Source organism: Bos grunniens, chromosome 14 (assembly GCF_055505025.1).
Source record: "Bos grunniens cultivar Pamir isolate PY7600 chromosome 14, Bosgru_T2T1.0, whole genome shotgun sequence".
NCBI classification, from domain to species: Eukaryota; Metazoa; Chordata; class Mammalia; order Artiodactyla; family Bovidae; genus Bos; species Bos grunniens.
The window spans coordinates 76,819,863-76,839,375 of NC_141178.1; the positions used below are offsets into that span (position 1 = coordinate 76,819,863).

At 44.3% G+C, this 19,513-nt stretch overlaps 1 long non-coding RNA gene across 1 annotated transcript; it reads left to right on the plus strand.

Moving 5' to 3' along the window:
* The first annotated feature begins 1,578 nt into the window (after window positions 1–1,578).
* On the plus strand, window positions 1,579–5,488 carry LOC147359707 (uncharacterized). Its single transcript, XR_015141350.1, has 2 exons — window positions 1,579–2,159; window positions 3,131–5,488. It is a non-coding gene; the product is annotated as an uncharacterized LOC147359707 (long non-coding RNA).
* The last annotated feature ends 14,025 nt before the right edge of the window (window positions 5,489–19,513 follow it).

Here is a 19,513-nt window from a genome sequence, read left to right on the forward strand (position 1 = left end):
CCTTGCCTCCAGGCTATTTATCTGTGATTCCATTTTTATTTCAAGATTTTGGATCATTTTCACTATCATTATTCGAAATTCTTTATCAGGTAGATTCCCTATCTCTTCCTCTTTTGTTTGGTTTGGTGGGCATTTATCCTGTTCCTTTACCTGCTGGGTATTCCTCTGTCTCTTCATCTTGTTTATATTGCTGAGTTTGGGGTGGACTTTCTGTATTCTGGCAGTTTGTGGAGTTCTCTTTATTATGGAGTTTCCTTGCTGTGGGTGGGGTTGTATTGGTGGCTTGTCAAGGTTTCTTGGTTAGGGAAGCTTGTGTCGGTGTTCTAGTGGGTGGAGCTGGATTTCTTCTCTCTGGAGCGCAATGAATTGTCTAGTAATGAGTTATGAGATGTCAATGGATTTGGAGTAACTTTGGGCAGCCTGTATATTGAAGATCAGGGCTGTGTTCCTGTGTTGCTGGAGAACTTGCGTGGTATGCCTTGCTTTGGAACTTGTTGGCCCTTGGGTGGTGCTTGGTTTCAGTGTAGATATGGAGGCATTTGATAAGCCCCTATCGCTTAATGATCCCTGGAGTCAGGTGTTCTATGATGTTCTCAGGATTTGGACTTAAGCCTCCTGCTTATGATTTTTCAGTCTTATTTTTACAGTAGTCTCAAGACCTCCTTCTATACAGCACCATTGTTAAAACATCTAGGTTAAAGATGAAAAGTTTCTCCACAGTGAGGGACACCCAGAGAGGTTCACAGAGTTACATGGAGAAGAGAAGAGGGAGGAGGGAGTTAGAGGTGACCTGAATGAGATGAGGTGGAATCAAAAGAGAAGAGAGCAAGCTAGCCAGTAATCACTTCCTTATGTGTGCTCCACAGTCTGGACTGCTCAGAGATGTTCATGGAGTTATACAGGGAAGAGAAGAGGGAGGAAGGAGACAGAGGTGGCCAGGAGGATAAAAGGGGAGAATGAAAAGGAGAGAGACAGATCCAGCCAGTAATCAGTTCCTTAAGTGTCCTCCACCATCTGGAATACACAGAAATTCAGAGAGTTGGGTAGAGAAGATAAGGGGGAGGAAGGAGACAGAGGTGACCTAGTGGAAAGAAAGGAGAGTCTAAAGGGGGAGAAAGCAGTCAAGCCAGTAATCTCGCTCCCAAGTAAAAATAGGTACTGAAGATTGGGTTCTTAACAGTACAAAATTGATAACAAATACCAAAAAGCAAAGATTAAAATTCTAGAGTAGAGCTTGGATTTTCAAAAATACAATATTAAAGAAAAGAAGAAGAAAAAAAACAAAGTCACAAAAGTTATTAAAAAAAATATATATATATATATGAAGTTTGCTTTAAAAGAAGTCTTTTTGAAAAGTAATAGTAGGTTATAAAAATGAAAATTAAAGGAGTAATAGAGGACTTAAAAATTTTTTAAAAAGTTAAAGAAAAAAAAGAAGAAGAAGAAAAAAAGGAAAGAATGATTGTAAAAATAGTAAAAATATATCTAGGACTTTCTCTGGTGTTGTTGTGGGCAGTGTGGGGTCAGTTCATTTTCGGATAGTTTCTTGGTCCGGCTTATATTTCTCAAGACCTATAGGCCCCTTCCTATGTAGTCAGTACTAACTACAGGGTTTTAATCTATTGCACCTGTTACTTCCAAGGCGGTTCCCTCGGTTTTAGCTTCTGTTTGCTGGTCTCTTCAGTGTCTGATTTCCGCCCTGACACAAGGCGGGGTGGTGGACACTTTTTTAGGCTCACTTGTTCAGTCGTGCTGTGGGGAGGGAGGGACGCTGCAAACAAATAACACTGGCGTGTGCTCGTAGTGTCTCAGCCACACTGGGCCTGCCCCCGCTCACGGCGCATGTGCCCTCCCTGCGCACACTGCTCAGGCTCTAGGTTGCTCCGCGGGGAACTGTCCGAGGCTGGCCCTGGACTGCATGCACCTCCCAGGTCTAAGCCGCTCAAGGTTCAGGCACTCGGGTAGTCCTCAGAGGCGCAGACTCCGTTGGGCCTGCGTTTTGTGCCCTTCCCAGCTCTGAGCAGCTCGGGTGATGAGGTGTTTGCCGAGCAAGGTCACTGCGACTTATCGCCTCTCCAGTCCCTGCCGCTCGGTTTTCTGGGTGTACAACCAGCGCACCTTCTCAGGTGGATGACTGTCCAGAACCCCAAGAAGTCTTAGTAAGCAAAGAAGCCTTCTTGCAGTTTGGTAGATAATGTCTCTGTGGGGCTGCGATTGCCCCCTTCCGGCTCTGGCTGCCTGTCACTGGAGGGGGATGGTCTGCAGCCAGCTAGTTTTGTTCCGCCCTTTGTTCTGTGCACGGGCCTGGCGGTGTCTTAGGGCTTTTTGCGTGGTAGCTATCCCACAGTCTGGTTTGCTAGCCCAAATTAGTTCGCTCTGAATACCCTTGGGGGCATTCCGGCTTGATCCTTACTCTAAGCAATGCAGCCTGCGCCTCCCTGCCCAGCCCCCGCTTGCTAGTGGTGGATGCAGGCATCTGTGCTGCTTCTCTGCTGGGGGAGTTACCGTTGGGCTCCTAATCTGTGGGTTTTAATTATTTACTTATTTTTCCTCCCTATTATGTTGCCCTCTGTGCTTCCAAGGCTTGGCACAGACTCCACAGTGAGAGTGTTTCCTGGTGTTTGGAAACTTCTCTTTTAAGGCTCCCTTCCTGGGATGGAGCTCCGTCCCTACCTCTTTTGTCTCTTTTTTTGTCTTTTATATTTTTCCTACCTCCTTTCGAAGACAATGGGCTGCTTTTCTGGGTGCCTGATGTCCTCTGTCGGCATTCAGAAGTTGTTTTGTGGATTTTACTCAGCGTTTAAATGTTCTTTTGATGAATTTGTCGGGGAGAAAGTGGTCTCCCCGTCCTATTCCTCTGCCATCTTAGGACTGCCTCCCTATAGTTGCTTTTCATACTGCCCATGAACAGTATGGAAAGCAACTATACTTTAATTGAAAAAAATTTGAACTGTATAGATATAAAACTTAAAAAACATTAATCTGACCTTCACCCAGGAACCTTGAATCTACTTTCAGGAAAATACAAATAACTGCTGACTTTTTAAAAATTTGGTGACACAAGAAATGATTGATAATCTTAACAACAGTAAAATAAGAGGTTTTTTTGTTTTTTGTTTTTTTTTTAAAGGAAGGCCAAGGATGGATGGCCACCAGAAGTTACAAAAAAAGCATGGAGTGGATCTGGCTTATGGCAAGTGGAGCATGATCCTTGAGTTTGAACTTCTGACCTTCAGAGTTGTGGGGGAATACCTTTTGTTGTTTAAGCCAGCCTTTCATGTATTTTGTTACATTGGACCTAGGAAACTAACATAGTCATTGAGCCATGAGGCTTGGTTTTATTGGGAAATCTGTGGGGAACAGTTGCTGGGCATGCTGTCTTCCTGGTGGCTCAGCAGTACAGAATCCGCCTGCAGTGCAGGAGACATGGGTTTGATCTCTGGGTCAGGAAGATCTCCTGGAGAAGGGAATGCTAACCCACTCCAGTATCTTTGCCTGGAGAAGCCCGTGGAGGGACGAGCCTGGCGGGCTATAGTCTACGTGCTATGGTTGCAAAAGTATTGGACATGACTTAGTGACTGAACAACAACAAGCCTCATATTTCTATGCCTGTTTTCTGCCTTTCTCCCCACTACACAGGCTCCACAGACTGCAGGCCCCTCTCTCCATGACACACCTGTACCATGAACCTGCTGATCAAAGCTCCCACCTACGAAGACAGCCCAGGCTCAATCCCCATCCAGCTTGGGTGTCCTGACGGCACCCCCTTCCTAGCACTCCTGCCTCACCCATCCTCTGAAAGGAGATGTGATGGATGGAGCACCAACCCCTCATGTCACTCAATCCGTCAACAACTCTGTGAAATACGACCTCATTTGATAGATGAGGCTGTGTTGGAACTTCCCTGGTGGCTCAGATGGTAAAGTGTCTGCCTGCAACATGGGAGACCCAGGTTCGATCCCTGGGTTGGGAAGATCCCCTGGAGAAGGAAATGGCAACCCACTCCAGTATTCTTGCCTGGAGACTCCCATGGACTGAGGAGCCTAGAAGGCTACAGTCCATGGAGTTGCAAAGAGTTGGACACAACTGAGTAATTTCACTCACAGCTTCCATGTTCCCTCTAACACATCCTAGGAATCTCCTCCTGGTCCCCTTTACTGATAACAAATAATCCCACCAATGACTGTATTTCGGTGTGAAAGGTGGGCTACACCTTCATTTTCACCTGTCCTGGGTGACATTTGCCTTCTAACAGGGAAGCCTGGAAATGCAATGCTTCAATCCACTGGCTCCTAGCTTGAGTTCTCTGCCCTAGCTGTGACTGCAATTACCTTTGGTACAAGGTTAGAAAAATTTCCACTCCAGAGACTCTAGTTTAAGTAGGTCTGGGTGGGCTCTCTCTGCTGTGCTTGTTAAAAAGCTCTGTTAAGAATTCTGAGGCACATTAACGCTGGTGAACTGCTTCAGCTCCAAAGGGTCCAAGCACAGGAACAGGCTACATTTGGGGTTGAAAACTTCTGAAGTAGCGGGGACTCGGAAAGAGGGAAACTGCTGTTTCAACCTGCTGTCCAAATGTCCTGTGGCATTAGCAGTAATATTCGAAACAGTTTGGTTTCTTAAACATATCCCTTCTCCTCCCAGGGTTTGCAAGAGATGGGTAACTTCCATTTTCTGCAGAAAGCACTGAGGTTTAGAAAGCCCCCCTGCTATACGCCCAAACTGGCTCTCATTTTAATGCAGACTATCACCTGTGTACAGCCCCACCACGTTCTCCACTCTGGTTGAGCAGGCATAGAATCCAGCATAGACTTTATGGCCATTCACTGGCTCCTGTCCCCTCCCAGGGACAAGCTGCTTACAACTGTGTTCAGAAATGGACAACAGACCATTGCAACTGTGTAAAGCCCTTGGCTCCCAGCAAGTCAACTTAAGTAAATGCCCTTTTCTTGGTCTGGAAATTCTTTGGGTTTTTCTCCAACATGACCATCTTTCTTTCTACAGAATTACTCAAAATCCATCCCTTTACTCTGTTCTCCCCAGACCTTTTGCATTTCCATCTTTAGATTTTATCTCCATTCTTCAGCCTGAATTAAACACCAGCCAAACCTAGTTGAATGACTTATAACATATTTATAAGAAGCAACAAGCTGGCACATAGTTTATCTCATAGAACTGCTACAGTAACCTCCCAGAATGGTATCATTATCCCCAGTTTCCTGAGGTTCAAGAAGCTAAATTGTGACTTGATCAAAGTCCTCTATTTAGTGATGAGAAGAGGAGGGGCTAGAACACAGTATTGTCTTTCCATGAATCCAGTTCTGTATCCATGGACCACCTTAAAGAATTGCCCAAATGCAAGTATGAAAGTGAGACTTCCGTTGTGTGCTCCACAATAATAGCAGGATGTCTGCCTCTTCGTTCAAATGTGACACTGCCAATAATTTACTTTCCACTCTGATCCTTCTCTATTTTGTATCAAGTTTAGACTGGCCTCTCGATTTGGATCTTGCAACCTCCACGAACGGTGGTCTTAGTTTTCAACTGGATCTTTAGTCTCTCGAGCTGAATCCACAGGGTACACCTGCCACCAGGTGACACTGAAGCCTGCAGGTCAGACACACCTGTCAGCAGGACATCTCTCTCAGGTGTGAGTCTTGGCAGTCACTGACTATTCTCAGATCACCCCAGTGACGACTCAGGTGAAGGCAGAGAGACCACCTGAGTGGATTTAGGAACTCCTATCTGAAATAAGAACTCACATAGCTAGCTGTAACAGTTCTGTAGCCATAGCTTCTATATCTCCATAAGAGACAAGCCCAGGTATAGATTGCTCCACACAGGAAACCCAGATTATAGCATCCTGCCAGGCACTTATAGTCTATCCACAGTCCTCCCAGGAATGAGCAGCTCATCAATCATGGGGCTTCTTCTGCTTCCTTAACTGTAAATTACATTGCCTGGAACAGAGCTCTCTTTCACCTTTATCAGGAGTTCGGGGTTACAACATGGTCAAATTTATCCAACTAGGAAGAGAAGGTTTTTATTAACCCTTTTCTTTCAACTTTGCTGTTGTTTAGTCATTAAGTCCTATCCAACTCTTTTCTGACCCCATGGACTGCAACCCGCCAGGCTCCTCTGTGCATGGAATTTCCCAGGTGCGAATACTGGAGTGGGTTGTCCTTTCCTCCTCCAGGGGATCTTCCCCACCCAGGGATTGAACCCTCATCTCCTGCTTGGCAGGTGGATTCTTTGCCACTGAGCCACCTGGGAAGCCCCTTCTCTCAGCTAGTTTCCTCCTTTCTAGTCTCTAGAAAAGCTTGTATTAGTTAAGAATTATGCATTCCTAGGTTTGGTAAAACTTGAAATTATCTTGCTTTTCTTTGGAGGGTGGGCAGATTCTTTTACCACAAATTTAATTTCCTGAATGGTCAATTGAGGTTTTCTGTTTCTTCTTGAGTCAATTTTGATAATTTTCATTTTTCTGAAAATATTAATCCCATCTTAGTTATCAAAATGATTGTCATAAGACTCTTCACACCATGGTTTAATGATTGCTAAAATGTCTCTAAAACTGCAGCATATTTCCTTTATCATTCTAAATATTGTTTATTTGTGTTTTTCTTTCTTGAGCAATCTTGTCGGAGAGCTATTTTATGGATCTTTTCAATGAACTACCCTTTTGAAAACAAATCTTACCGTGTCCTTATTTTCTATTTAATCACTCTTGGTTTTATCCTGATTTTATTTAAAGTTTCTTTCAGTTTATTCTATGGTTCTTTACTTTTAGTTTTTGTATTAAATAAGTAGCTTAAGATTTCATTTTTTTCTAATACATATGTTAAGACAATATGTTTCCATCTAAGTACCTTTTAGATTACATTACTCATAATTTAACATGTAATGCCTTTATCACTACTCACTTCTGAATTTCCATTATGAATTCTGCTCTAATTCATGAATTATTAATTGTTACTTTTCAATTGTTAAACATATGTTGTGTTTCTTTGCACAATTTCACTCTAGCAAAGTGGTGGTAGTCTATTCTCCTTACGGCAATAAAGCAGAAGGTTCTCAGAAAAAAAATAAATTCTGGTGGAGATAATAAACAATCAGGTTTATCTCACAGAAAAAAAATAGAAATAACTTTGCTAGATCGAATATACAACCACATAGAATAGTGTTTACTTACCACTGAGTTTAATCTTATGGGTATGTTGTCATTCAACCAAGATTTATTTACTACTTGATACAGGCAAGATATGTGTTGGGACTGAAGAGACAATTTAGTAGGGGGAGAAATCAAACCCGTGAAGGGTTCTATGATGGGGGCCAGCAGAGAGTCTACAGAATGAGAAATGAGGCTCCTAGGAGGTGAAGAGACAGAAGTCCCCAGGTGATGGTGAATGATGCCCCAGGCCTGGGAGCAGCCTGGACAAATGCATGAGGAATCACAGAAGAGGGGGACTCAGGTAAGACCTAAGCTCTAGCATTGAGTCCTTTTTTAGCAACTCCCAGAAATAAGATGAGAAAAGTGACAGGTCTCAGAGTAGAACAGCCTTCTTAAGTGATGGTTTGGAAGTTGAACTTCTCTCTCATAGCCCTCTAGCCTCTCAAAGGATTCACACTGTGTCTTCCTTTGCTAAGAGGTCCAGGTGGGTGGTCCTTACTTTAACATGTAAGGGAAAACAAGAGCTAGTTGGTCTACCAGCAACTCAGAACCACTGGACACTCTCACACCCCTGCAGGTGGGGAACAGAGGCGACAGCACAGCAGGGGCTGCGTTCTCCCTGCATGCCAGGCACTGTGCTGGGCACCTTACAGGCATTAGTTCATTCAACCCCCCAGGAGCTGGAGTAAGTCCTGGTGATAGGCTTCATGTTACAGATGAGCACACTGAGTTCCAGGGTGCTAAGGACTTGCCCAAGGTTGCAGAGCTAGAAAGAAGCTGAGATAGGATTCTGTCCTTTCAGCTCCTTCTCTCTGGAAAACAAGAACATTAGTTTTTCTCATGGGGTTTCCCAGAGGTAACAGTGCAGACTTACCAGCAATCCTCAACATTAACAAAGGCTCTGTAGGAGTTCTACTTAAACAACAGTCTCGTGGGTGACCAAAGCAACAGGTAACCTATTAAATAATCATACTAGTTAGGATGCTTTCAGCTAAAAAAGGCAGATGATTTCACTAATCGTGGCTTCAAGGTGAGGTCTTGTTTTCAATAACAACGTGTCCAGTAGCTGGTGGTTCCAGTACTGACTCAGCACCAGGTCAGTGCTGTCAAGAACCCACCTGTTCCCTTCTCTCGGAGCTGATGAGCTTTGTCACCACGCACAGCCCTAAGGTGGCAATGCAAAAGGAAAAGGGAGGCATGCTGCTTCTTAAAATAAAATCTATTTTTATCATGGGACTTCCCTCGTATGCTCAGTGGTAAAGAATCTGCCTGCCACTGCAGGAGACATGGGCTTGATCCCTGGGTCAAAAAGATCCCCTGCAGGAGGAAATGGCTACCCATGCCAGTATTCTTGCCTGGGAAATCCCAGGGACAGGAGCCTGGCGGGCTACAGTCCATGGGGTCACAAAAGAATTAGACACAGCTTAATGACTAAACAGCCGCATTTTAATCATGGAGCAGGGAGGAGTATTTTCTGGAAGTCTCCTCCAAACACAGCAAACTTTCCTTTACATGTCATTAGCCCAGATTGATTTCCACGAACACCCCTCACTGCCAGGAAAGCTCAAAAGCAAGGATCCAGCACTTTCTGGCCGTCAGGAGAGGTGGGCTCTTCTTTGACACAGAAGGATGAGGGAGCTGGTCATTGGTCAGGCAGCCAGCAGTGTCTGCTGCAGAAGCTCCAGTTGATAGTGTTTTATTGCTGTCTCCTGCTTTGCATTTATCATCTGCTGATTTATACCCATGGATGATTAATCTAGGAAGAGGAAACAATTAGTTATGACTTAAAAACCAAATTCTGATTGGTGGAAACTCTTTCAAAGCTGAGAATCAATCATGGAATTTCTTCCATCGAGTGCTAAGGTTCTTCCCCGGAGTTTACTTACTGTTCCTTTTGGAGCTATCCAAAGAGTCTGGATCATGTACAATTTGTTTCAAGGGGCAGTGGTGATGGCAGAGGACAGGGGCTGAGGAGATACTAGAGAGACCCCTCCCAGAACTGTCCCCAACATGCCCTGCTTTCCAGATGGGCATACAGCTCTTTGGAGTGAGATAGTGCCCTGGGCCACCCACCCCATCTTTCCCGCTCTCCATCACCACCCTGCCATGATGTATTCCTGCAGGTTTCTCTGGCGAAGATTAGTTCTGACTCTAATTAGATCAGAGGATGCCTCACTGCCTCTTTCTATATTCAGTACTGGCTACGTGGGCAGGGGCAGCAGAATGGGGTGTCACTAAGTAAAACTGTCATTGTTGTTCAGTCGCTAAGTCATGTTCAACTTTTTGCTACCCCGTGGACTTCACCTTGCCAGGTTCCTCTGTCTTCCACTATCTCCTGGACTTTACTCAAATTCATGTCCACTGAGTCCATGATGCTACTTAACCATCTCATCCTCTGCTGCCCCCTTCTCCTTTTGCCTTCAGTCTTTCTCAGAATCAGGGTCTTTCCCAATGAGTCAGCTCTTTGCATCAGGTGGCCAAAGTATTGCAGTTTCACCTTCAGTATCAGTCCTTCCAATGAATATTCAGGGTTGATTTCCTTTAGTATTGACTGTTTTGGGTTCCTTGCAATCCAAGGGACTCTCAAGAGTCTTCTCCAGCACGACAGTTTGAAAGCATCAATTCTTTGGTGCTCAGCCTTCTTTATGGCACAACCCTCACTTCTGTCCATGACCACTGGAAAAACCATAGCTTTGTTGACAAAGTGATATAAAATTAGATAATAAAAACTAGTTGATACAGTTTACAGTTTTTTGAAAATGTGTCCCTCGTGCAAAATGCAAGATGTCGTAGCCTTCTTACACAGAGCTGGCCAAGAAATGAGTTTGTCAGTGCTGAGAAAGGAGATGATTTTTTTAAGCTGTATTTTTTTTTAATATTTGGTTCTTTTAAGTGGATATAGATTTTTTTTTTTATTGCCAACTTTGAACTCTTTGAAGACCGATGTCCCCGATCTGAATTTCTTCAGATGGCCATTTGTAATGAAATACCATTTAATTTTCCTCTCCAAATGTATTCTACTTTTCTTGCTCTCTTGCTTTCTTGAAAGTTTGCAGAACTATTTGTCACTGGTCCCCATAATAAGGTCCCAAATTAGGATGCACTTGTGGAATGAATGCCTTTGTGTGTGTATATATATATACTTGGCAACTGGCTTTAATTTATAATTTAGTTCTGTTCCTGCAGCTGATGGCAAGGGAGCATGACTTTTGAGAATGCCAAGGTGTACTTACTTTTTGAACACAATTTACACATTAAAAGAAGTTGCCAGCTTCCCTGGGTTTCTGCATGTTCACGCATTTTCAATTATAAACCACCATATGTATTCAGTAAGGAAGATGGATAAAAGAGAGAATGTGGGCTGGTTAGCAGGGCCAGATTCTGAGGAACAAAGAATATTTTCACTTAATTGAATTGGCAAAATTATTGGCAATATTTTGCTTTCAAAAAAGGAGGGAGACAGAGTTCCTATTTCTTGGTAGTACACTATAACAGGAAATAATTTGCCTATGAGGTCAAAGTTAGAGGAAATCTTTTCCCCTTCTGGAGGCTCCACTAATGTGAAGACCCATTTCATGGGAGCTGCACCTAGTCTTTCTGTAGTTTCAGTCAGCTAGAACAGGGTTGTGGGGGAAAACCCTCAGGAAAGGAAAATTCAGAGGTGTGATGCAGTCATTTCCTAAAAAAGAAGAAAGGCACCGTAAGCACCGAAGCAATATTGATGCCCAGGACCCCACCTCCTGCCCCAACCACATCCACCCCTCAGTGTCCCTGGGATTGCCTGAGGATCTCAGTAGCCCAGGGCGAGCCCAGGGCAGCTGGTTGGGACTTGGCTAAAGACTAAGCCTTTGTTCAGCCAAACCAGGAACAGTGTGTGTAAGCAGATGGGGTATGGAATGGGAGCAGGGTTCTGGCCAATGGAGAGAGATGACAGCTGCTTTAGGAAAGGAAACTGAAGTTCCTAAAAGGAAGGAATGAAAGTTGATACTAAATCAAGCAAACACAAGGAACGTTTTGTACATCCTGAGTGAATGACTGCTGTTGTTGTTCAGTTGCTAAGTCGTGTCCAACTCTTTGTGATCCCATGGACTGTAGCCTGCCAGGCTTCTCTGTCATGGGGATCTCCAGACAAGAGTACTGGAGTGGGTTCCCATTTCCTTCTCCAGGGATCTTCCCGGATCAGGGATCAAATCCATGTTTCCTGCAGTGGCAGGTGGATTCTTTATCACTGAGCCACCAGGGAAGGAGCCCTATACAGTTGGCATCCATTTGCCATTTTTATTCTTAAATAATTTTTAAGGATCTTAAAAAATTACTTCTTCCCTGCAGTTTCAAAGGGATGCTTGAAAATCCTTCATGAGATGCAGGCTGAACAAGCACAGCTTGTGAAGCAATTAAAATGCACTTGTGCTTGGTTCTCCCACCACTTCTTTAAAATGTATCCAATGGGGCAACTTCTGCCTTTGGAAGAAAGTAAGGTTAAGTCCAAGACTTTTCTGATGACTCTCAGGTAATTGGCATTTCCATAGCCATTTTAAGTCTCAGAAATTAAGTGTCCAGTCAAAGGTGTGAGCCAAAAATCTAAACAAGACTTGATAGTGAGTCTTCCTACTTCCTGAGAGTTTGCTGGGACAGCAAGGAGATAAAATCAGTCAGTCCCAAAGGAAATCAACCCTGAATACTCATTGGAAGGACTGATGCTGAAGCTGAAGCTCCAATACTTTAGCTACCTGATGCAAACAGCTGACTCATTGGAAAAGACCCTGATGCTGGCAAAGATTGAAGGCAGAAGGAGAAGAGGGTGACAGAGGATGAGATGGTTGGATGGCATCACTGATTCAATGCACATGAACTTGGGCAGACTCCAGGAGATGGTGAGGGACAGGGAGGCCTGGTGTGCTGCAGTCCATGGGGTCATAAAGAGTCATCCACGACTTGGTGACTGAACAACTTCCTGCTTATCCCAGCTCATATGTTTGTAGGGTGGAAGCCCATGAAGGGAAAGCTGGGGACTTCAGGACCAACTTGTTTTTCTTCTGACTTGTGCTTTAACAGTTTCCAAAACTACAGCTTCTCAGTAGCTTCTGACCCCTCAGGATGGGAGGGGAGGAGAGGTAAGAGAATAGAATGCCCTCTTGGGATGGCACCACGATCGGCTGCCCCAGCAACCCAAGACCTGGCAGGAGTATCAGCATTTGAGGATCTCAGAAATCCTACCACTGAGAACCACCCCTGAGGCTCCCCTCATCCAGCTGGAACCAACTCAGACCCTAGGAACCCAGGCTCTTCTTTTTTTTTTTTTTAATTTATATTTTGGTTGGGCTGGTTCTTTGTTGCTATGCTGGGCATTCTCTAGTTGCAGCAAGTGTGGCTACTCTTTTTTTTTTGTTTTGCTGTGCACGGGCTTCTCATTGTGGTGGTTTCTCTTCTTGCAGAGTACAGGCTCGAGGCGCATGAGCTTTAGTATTTGCAGCACCTTGGTTCAGTAGCTGTGGTGCATGGGCTTAGTTGCCTCGCAGCATGTGGAGTCTTCCCCCACCAAGGACTGAACCCATGTTCTCTGCACTGGCAGGCAGATTCCTATTCATTGTACTACTAGGGAAGTCTGGAACTCAGGCTCTTGATGATAGAATTCCATCCACCCTGGGGAGCCCAGTGAGTTGAAATATTCCTGTTCTGGCTTTCCCTCACTGCAAAGAATCCCACACTGTCTCATGGGGAACACCAACATCTTTTGCTCCAGAAACACTGAGTCCCTGCATAGTAGGATTCCCGAAGTCCTACCCTCAAAGCAGCTTACCAGCCCTCTTCTACCCTCTGCATTTCCTGTCTGGGAATCAGACCTCAGATATAGGGAACATACTTCAAATCTCTTAGAATGATTCCACTGAAAGTTCTTGACACACTTTAGTTGGGATACATCAATATAACAGTATCTCTAAAGAAAGCTCCTTGACAATTTTCCTTCTGTTTCCCTTAACTCTCTTTAAACTCTCAATGAGGAAGAGGGTCCTCGATCTCTGGGACAGGTCCTCTGACATTTTCTTTGCAAATTCCTTACCCAGAGATCTGGCTTTGAATTTTCATCTGTTATCTCATGGTGCTTATTAGAGGCTTCAGTTTCAGCATCCTATTACAAATCTGTTTCAAGATAATTCATATGCCAAGAAGAACTTTTATTTTTTTTCTCCCTTTGGTCTTCCATCCAAATGTCCCACGACTTTATAATTTTATGACTCAGTCTCTAAGACACATTCCCTAAGTCACAAGATGGAATGACTCATGCTTCGTCTGTACTATCTCTGAAGCCCAAAAAATATCGGATGACTGTACTAAAGTAAGTCTGGATATTCTAGAATTCCAAGTAAAGGGTATTCAGCGTAGAAAGAGGATTTTGTGTGCTAATAATTAAAGGGAAAGACTTTCACATTTTTCTGGAAAGAAGTGACTAGATCCGGGTTAAAGCACTTGAAAAGTAAAGGTCAGAGATGGGATTATTTATTGACCATGACATTCATAATGAACATATCACCTAATCCTCAAAACAACCCAGCATATCCCCTGTCATTCATTCTTTAGGTTCTGACTAGACGCTACTTCCTTTAAGAAAGTCTTCCTGACCCCAGACTGTATTGAATTTTCTTGTTCTATTCTCCTAGAGCAAACTGTATTTGAGTACATACCACTCTGGACTTCTCAGGTAAAGAATGTGCTGGCCAATACAGGAGACTCAGGTTTGATCCCTGGGTTGAGAAGATCCTCTGGAGAAGGAAATGGCAACCCACACCAGTATTCTTGCCTAGAAAATCCCATGGACAGAGAGGCCTGGCAGGCTACAGTCCACAGGGTTGCAAAGAGTCAGACACAATAGAGCACACACACACACGTATCATACTGTATTGTAATCGTCTGTTGATGCAGTACTTCATCATTAGTTCACTAAATGAAAACAGTGCTCATGGGTATCGTTGTTATCACTTATTATAATGATCTTGTGTAAAGTCAGGAATAATAACTATTTAATAAATATTTCACCTATGTATTAGTTAGGATAGGATAGGTTACGCAACAGTAACAAACAGCCCCTAAATCTAAGCAGCACAGCACAGCAAAGATTGGGTGCTTAGCCATGCAGAGTCCCAGAGACTCTCCAGGCCAGTTTTCCTTCACTCAGTGACTTAGCAAGCTGGGCTCTTGGATCTCATGGTTGCATTTCAGCAATGGTGTTGTGATGGAGAAAGAAAACTAGAAGATTATGCATCTCCCTGACACCAGACACCTCTCACAATCCATTGGTCAGAAATGCTCACATGAAATGCTCATGAAATGGTTGGAAGCCCCACTGCAGCCACCCACTCTGGTCCCTCAGAACCTCAGGTTCATCCTTTTATCCATGTTGGGCCCCCCAGCTGACCTAGTTGGACAGTAGTTCAGAGTTGGAGAGTGAGATAATTGAGAGGTAGTCAGAGGCTGAGCATGGAAAGCCATCAGAGCCAGGCTGAGGAGTCAGGAGCTTTCCTTTTTAAATAATATGAGCTATCATTTCTTGCATGGCTGCTCTGTGTCTGAGCTGCATCGTTACTGCTCTTTGCAACAAATCTGTCAGGGGAGGACCGCAGGAGCCACGTGGCAGAGTTGGGATTTGCCACTGGGTCTGCAAAGCCTATACTCTTCACAAGGGGAGTGCTTGGGACGGGTGTGGAAGATTCAGACCTGTGTGGGAGGGAAACCCTAGGACTGTGGGGAAAGAGAGAAAGCTTAGGATACTCTTGAAAGGGTTCTTGTGAGAAGATATGAAGAGTTGAACCAGGGCAGGGGAGGGGGTGGGCACAGCTGTAGTCTTCAGAGATACTATTGAGGCACCTCTTCTTTTAATCAGCTATTAAATATCCCCCTATCCTGTCTCTGAGAATATTTCAAGTAGATAAAGTCAAGTTGTCAATCTCTGATTTCTTTCCTCTGTTTTCGTCTTATCAACTCACTCCTGATGGCCCAGATCGGGGCAGTAGAAGAGTGGGGCTGTGGGGTTAGGAGTGAGCAGTAGCCAGGGGTGAGGGTTAGGGTGCAGGGGTCTCTGGGGGACAGTGTGATGGCAGAACTTGTTAGGCTACTGTTTGGGTAATACCAATGTCAGTAAAGTGTGAAAATGAGTGTTAGTCGCTTGTCTTTGACTCTTTGTGACCCCATGGACTGTAGCTCGCCAGGGTCCTCTGTCCATGGGATTCTCCAGGCAAGAATACTGGAGTGTATAGCCATTTCCTTCTCCAGGGGATCTTCCTGACCCAGAAATCAAACCTGGATCTCCCGCATTTTGCGCAGATTCTTTACCGTCTGAGTCACCAGGGAAGCCCAACACCAATGTCAGAAAGTGACCTAGAAAGAGCCTCTTTCCAAACCACAGATCACTCTGACAGTGCTTTCTTCTCCTTTTCCAAAGATAGTGCATTTTACATTTTACAAGTGAACAACACAGAAGTCAAATTCCTTTTGATTGATTGAATTCTGGCAACTCCATGGAGTGCCAGTAGGAGCCAGGTGACAGGAGTGCTTAAAGATCCCATCCGCTAGACATTCAGCATTTGAACAGGAGCCAGGATCAGGTGGGTCCCTCGAGCTTATGGCAGCCTGGAAAGTAGGCTTGGTAGGATGTAGGCTCGTCACCTTACAGATGACGATGCAGCATTGGACCAGGGAAGACAGAGTGCTCTGACTCACACCTTGCAGCTGCCCTGTGAGGTGGGCGCTCATCACCACCTTCACTTCACAGATAAGACAGCACACCACCAGGACTGAGTGATTTCCTCGAACTTGTGCAGCTGGCTTAGGTGCAAACAGGTGTTCAAAGCTCATCGGTTGGCCTCCAGACAACGTGTCCTTCCACTTCTGCTCACACCTTAGTGGTACAAAAGCTGGGGTGTGATTTTCAGAAAACGTGAAACATCGTCTTCTCCAGAGTGAAGACTTTTCATACTTTTAAAAATCTGTTAAGATATTCTGCTTCCAGTAGCTTCTGTGCAATTGTGAAGCCATTTTATAAGTGGAATACAATGAAACAGGCCACCAATCTTTATCACCACCATGCCTTTGAGGAACCAAGATTTTTTTTCATTTCTAAAGCAAATTAAATATTGCACCAATGAAGCATAATTTTAAAAATCCATGAAAACAAATCTTGTACACTCATTAAAATGAAAGATGTTCATTTACCTTGTCATCATTTGGGGACATTTTTCCATGACCTACTGGATCCTGAATCACCCCCGTAGACTACAATCAAAGCCATCTGTGCTAGTAGATCCCCAAACTCTTTATTCTTCAAATGTTATTAAATACATACAATCTTGAGTAGAATGGCTTTGATCTTATATTCCATAATATGGAAAAACCTGATTAACTTGCATGTCAGTCATTCACAAAAGGTGGAAATCTGGGCTTGAGGTGGGCTGAAGTTTCTAGCTTGTATTTCTCTGAAAGTCAAATATCTGAAGTTACAGAAACTCATCTCACTTCTCATATCTTCTGTTGACACTAATCCAAATTTTTCTTCACATTGGTGCCCTTTCTCTTCATCTTTAGTGCTTCCTCAGTAGCTCTGGTCACTGTCTTGGTCCAGTTCCTCCAAACTCCCCTTTTCAATGCCCAAATCAGATCTGCATAGGGCAGCTGGATGATTTGTCAAAAATCTAAATCTATTCACATCACTCGCCTATGAGAACCTCCACACACTCTTCATTATCTACAGGACAAAATTCAACCTCTTCGTAGACTTTTGAGAACGTCTATGTTCTGCACAGGCTTTTTCCATTCCTCTTTACTATTGTCTTTACTCTGAACTCTACTTAAGGCACATTAACCACTGCAATTTCCCCACTGTGACCTTTTCTTTCTCATCCTATGTTTCTTCTCATACTGGTCCTCCAACCAAACATTCTCCACCTCTATCTCCTTACTGATTCTTGGGGCTGACTTCTGTTCACCTGGCACAAAGAGCCAACTCACTTGGAAAAGACTCTGATGCTTGGAAATATTGACGGCAGGAGGAGGAGGAGGTGACAGCGGATAAGATGGTTGGATAGTGTCACTGACTCAATGGACATGAGTTTGAGCAAACTCTGGAAGATGATAAAGGACAGGGAAGCCTGGCACACTGCAGTCCATGGGGTTGCAAAGAGTTGGACACGACCGAGCAACTGAACAACAACCTGTTCACCCTCAGGTCTAAACTTTGATGAAACCGTAAGATTCTCTGGGAAGACTACCTGACTCCTCAATCCTGAACAGGAATGACTCCTCTATGCTCTCATAATCTCTGATGCTTCCAACTTTGCTGACTCATCTCCTTGAACTGTCACTACCTATTAATTTATCTGCATCCCTCAGGAGACAATCAGCTCTTACAAGGTTGGACTCACCAGAAGTTACCATCAGAAGGGACCTAATTCATGTTGGATTTTCCATCCATATTACTTGGATAAATAAGCAATAATAAGCACTGTGATGAAACTGTACATGAACCCTGCACATATTAATAGGAAGCTACAGCTTTAGTGATTATCCCAACTGAGTGGGATTCTTACTTCACACCATACTTGACTCATCTCTATGTGTCCAACCATACTAGCGTGGTATATTGGGCATACTAGCTGCTTAGTAAGTGTATTTGCATTAATAATAGTCTAGGACAAGTAGGGTCTGGAGATGAGCCTTGGTTTTCTAGGACCTGGAATCCACAGGTCACAGGGCTGGCAGAAGTAGATAAGAGTTCAGCGAGTCCCACTATCCTAAGAGTGAGTCCCTTGGTCTCTGTTTTTGTCCTTTCCTCTAAGGTCACCTCAAAAAGGATTGGGAGAAAGTCAAAACAGCTGGGTGATTCCATTAATGACCAATAATCTGGGAATGCTGCTGAATGCTTTTGAAACTGAAGTAGCAATAACTCCCCACGGGTCCATTAACCTGCAGCCGAAATTAGATTATGTAGAAATAACATTAAATAAAGAGTCACAGTCCTCGGTTAATTGAAAGGCAAACTTGTGAATTATAAGATCATTCTCTTTGAAAGGCAGAATGTTCCATTGCCCCAGGACCCTTGGGACCACTCTTGAGTGTCCAGCTTGAGGTTCACTTTAGAGAAACATGTTTCCAATGGGGGCACTTTAGCAATCTATTTGTTGTAGAAAACAGTTTGAAATGGGGAAAATGAAGAGATTTGGAATGAGACCAGGGTAAGGCAGGTTTAAATCTTGGATCTACACATCCTAGCTCTGTGACCTTAGGGTAGTTACTTAATTTCTCTGAGCTCCAACCAACTTGTGTGTTTATGAAGGATGGTGGTGGTAATAACATGGATTTCATAGTCTTGTGAAGACGGTGTGCATGCGTGCTCAGTCACTTCAGTCGTGTCTGACTCTGTGACTCTATGGACCACAGCCCGTCAGGCTCCTCTGTCCATGGGATTCTCCAGGCAAGAATTCTGGAATGGGTTGCCATGCCCTCCTCCAGGGGATCTTCCAAAGACACGATCTTTGAATCATGTCTCCTGTTGCTCCTGCACTGCAGGCAGGTTCTTTACCACTGGGTGAGCCACCGGGGAAGCCCATGTAAGGAAGTGAGGCATGTAATAAGATCATTGCTATATAAAAAAGGGAGTATGTGGAAAGACAGTACTGTGGGAGCATCTGGGGACCATCTAACCTGCCCATGACGGTTAAGAATGGCCCCTTGGAGAGATGCCACCTGGGCGGAATCATGAAGAACGAACAGGAGCACTGGATTAAGGTGTAGGCACCAGGACTGGCCTTGGAAGTCACAGTTACTAGTACTGGGTCCTGACTGCTGAAAACACGAGGAGGAGGAGGTCAGGTTATGGACTGAAGCCCCTTCCTTCCACTCTCCCTCTCTTGCTTCTTTCTAGGCTTCTATATTTATTTCCTTCCATCCTTCCTATTAAAATCCTCATATTCCTTCTCATCTTGGCTTCAGGAAAGCCCAGCGAAAACGCTCAGCAGCCCTTCTCTCGGGACTGAGGGGCACAGATCTTCTTGTTCCTCCTCTTCCCACAGTGCCAGTCCCTGAAGAGGGCAGAATGCTCTTTCCATTGCCTTCTGCCTCAGGCAGATGGCCGGACTGCTGTGTGTTCCCACAGGGAGCACACTGTCCCCGCTCTAGAGTCTCTCAGAGAGTCCTGCCAGGAAGGCAAGCAGGACAATTTGGAAATCTACACCTGCCCCTTGAAAATACAGGCTCATTCATGACCCACAAGATCACAAGGTTGACCCATCCTTGAGTGGGTCTGATGCACTAGGGACTAAGGTTTTTTATTATTATTATTTTTAATTGGAGGATAAT